Raw genomic sequence first — 3,414 nt, forward strand, 5'->3', positions numbered from 1 at the left:
AGTTTATACGCGGAAAAGCAGAGAATAAATAAACGTATTCGGTATGCTTGAGAAGCTGGGAATTTATTGTGAATAGATGCGGTTACCGGCGATCAACGTCCATAGAGAAACGGCGTTTAGGCTGGGTGCCGTCCGCTCATTTTGCCAGTAGATGTCACAATGTAGCGGTGTGGAGCCAGGGAGGGGCCGCCCGAAACCCAACGTTTTGGGGACGCCGTCTCGCTCGCCAACCTATATGAACTGTAAATCTGACTTTAACGCCAACGTTTAAAACAGTGGCGCCCCCAGAAATGTTTCATCGGGGTGGCCAAATGGGGCCACCGAAAATCTTGGGGTGGCACACCAAAACCAAAAGCCATGACTGAATTTCGGGAATTCTATGATGCTGCTATAGTATACTGTATAGGCTAGCTGAAAACTGTCAATAGGAGAGTTAAGAAAAATATACATTATTGATTTAAATGAACAGCACCTAATGTAAAATATCAGATAGAAGCATATTATGCATAATCAGAAGCATATTCTGCGCTCGTGGCTGGGGGGGGCAGCGGGGGGGGCAGGGGCCACCCCTTGGGAGCGCCACTGATTTAAAAATGTAGTTTGGAAAGGATCAGTTGATCGACCTTTTCCGTTCTTTTACGGTTATTCCGTAATTAACAATCGGCAACATTTTGATCACGTTTATGACTTCGAGGTTCGAGCAGGTGATGAAATGAAAAACTCTTAAAATTAGCCAACGTCCAAGCGTTGCTGTCCAATTTGTTTTTTTTTTCTTCCAAAAACTCTATCAAGTGGTCTGGAACAAATATCTTAGCATAGCTTTAATCGCCCTACAAAATAAGTTTGATATTATGATGCTTTTTTTCTCCAAAGTTGTAACAGCAAAATGTGATGGTAATGACAGTTTTCACGTTTTGGAGGAAAAAGTTGGCTACGTTTTAGACTTGCTAACCTAGCTTGTTAGCGTAAACTACTAATAAGACACGTTAGTCCCTAGCTAACGGGTCTTTAGCTAGGGACTAACGTGTCTTATTAGTAGTTTACACTAAAATACTCAGTAACTTGTTTGGCAATGACGCCTAATAAACGTACTCTCAGATCAGGGCATATAAATCTTCAAATTATTTACATCTGTGGACATGAAAAAGTCATGCGTCCGCCATGACCGGTCATGCGCCTCTGGCACTTCCCGTTTCCGTGGCAACCACGTTGTTGTTGTTTGAAATAACGTCATCGCTCTCTAAAATGTTCGGCGTGATGGTGATGACAGATGTATGAGGGACAACGATATTTAACTATAAAAAATGTTCAAATTGCACATACGTATATAAACCATACGAATCTGAAATATTTCTTTTTAAATTATTATGAGAAAATGCAAATTGAAGCTTTAATGACTTTAAGCATTTTTTATTACTTTATTATAGAGGGGAAGTTAAAAAGTCTGGGTTGGGGGACAAGCCCAAAATAGTGCAATTCTGGCACATTTGAATGTTATCAACATACTGCAAGGTATTAAAACGTCGTCATTGAGACACGAGTCTTTTTTTCATAGCTAAAACAACCTAACTAAAATACAATAATTTTTTTTAAAGTTTGTTTTTTTTCTTGAAATCTACCCTAGGTACAGAAAAACTCACTTAATTGAAGAATCGCCCTAATACTTTGTATACCAATAAGAAGTAGCAGCAATAGTTTTAGGACGGGACATGCGAACATTGGGGTATTTCATGAATTCATGAGTCATCAAGGCTTGTTCATGCATGCATGCATGCAACAGTGGAGTAGGCACAGAGAGCTCATACGCTCCATCACTTACTTTGGCAGACTAATATTCATCCACCAATATTCAGCTGTCAAAAATGCTATGAGGTTTATAATATCACAAGAGAGGATTTGCCCTTCGACTGTTTTGTAAATCAACTAAGTCAAAGTGTTGGCAATACTGAATGATTAGGGAAACGGGGAAAACTAAAATGTTCTTTTGTAGACAAAATTTTTTTATTTTTTTATTTTTTGGATGGGCTGCTTGATGTAGTTTACTGTTTAATGCAAGTTCAGGTACCTTTCAATACGAGAAAGATGCAATCAAAGAAAGTTGAATCACCTCATCTCGACACAACGGTCGTTGTGTTTTCGGTCGTTATGTAGCTGCATTGTTCAGAAGGGTGGGGATACCTGCAGTCACTTGAGACTGGAGAGGTCACTTAGATGAGTGATCAACATTTTCTCTCAATAAACGTTGTGTCCAGATGAACTGATTCAACTTTCTGTGATTTCCTAAGCTGGATAACTGAGCATGCATAACGACAGACAGACTCAATATTTAGATTTGCTTAGAATCGTCAGATGCAGTAACACAACGAGTCGGTACTGCAGTCAGTAGTAGGATACGAGTCAGTATTCAGTATGTGCCATCTGTGACTCCATTTGTATCGTTTCATTCGATCCTTTAATTGATCCGTCAATCAATCAAACTTTATTTGGTAGTACTGCTCAATAAGGCACAGGCGGTTACTTCATTTACGGCTGCTACCTGTTTTATTAATGCGTTATAAATCAGCATTAAGCTGTTATAACGCATAAATAAAAGCAAACTTCTATGGTTGCCAGATTGAGAGCCACATTTCTTCAATACGAGTCTCCATAGACATTGGCGAGCAGCGGCGTCGCCGTTGGGGGGGGGGTACCGTGACCCAGAAGGGAGGGGGGGGGCTCGGGAAGCCTGGAATTAAAATTTTGTTTTGGCTTGCACATTTTTATTTCTAACTAATTAGTGTCATAACTTCAGTTAAAATTGGCTCAATACATCAGGTTGAGGGACTTAAAGAAAATAGTGGAGGCTCTCTGAGGCCCCTCTCACCCCTTACAAAAGGTGCAAAATGGTTTAGTCCGCCCCTCACGAGCATCTCTCAATGCAGCTCATCTAGTCCTAGTCCTGTCTTTCCCAAAGAAACCAAAATCTGGTTCCAGAAAAGAAAAGGAAAAAAGGGAAAGGGAGAGAAGGCAAAATGAGGGAAAACAACTGCTGATGCGTGATGCGTGAGAGACAACAGAGGAAAGGGGCCCCACAGAGACTGCTTACGTATAGGGCCCAGAATTTTGTGCTGCACCCCTGCTGGCGAGGACTACCGTTTCACAGTCTCAGCGAAGGCCATAAAAAATAACACCCCTTGAAAATGGCATGCAGTGGATGCGCAAAAGCTGATTTTAAGTTTAAGAGCTTTATTTGCCAAGGGCAATTTTACACATACCCGGAATTCTGCACGCATCCTAACTATTTCTTTAATATATCTTCTAAAGCCACATAATTTTGTTATCCTGTTTCAAAGTTATATCCTTCTCTCACTACGATGGGTGACTGTTTTTTCTTGTCTCTTCTCCCGTGTATGTGAATGGTGTGATGTGAGTCTC

Source organism: Lampris incognitus, chromosome 3, assembly GCF_029633865.1.
Source record: "Lampris incognitus isolate fLamInc1 chromosome 3, fLamInc1.hap2, whole genome shotgun sequence".
Taxonomy (NCBI): Eukaryota; Metazoa; Chordata; class Actinopteri; order Lampriformes; family Lampridae; genus Lampris; species Lampris incognitus.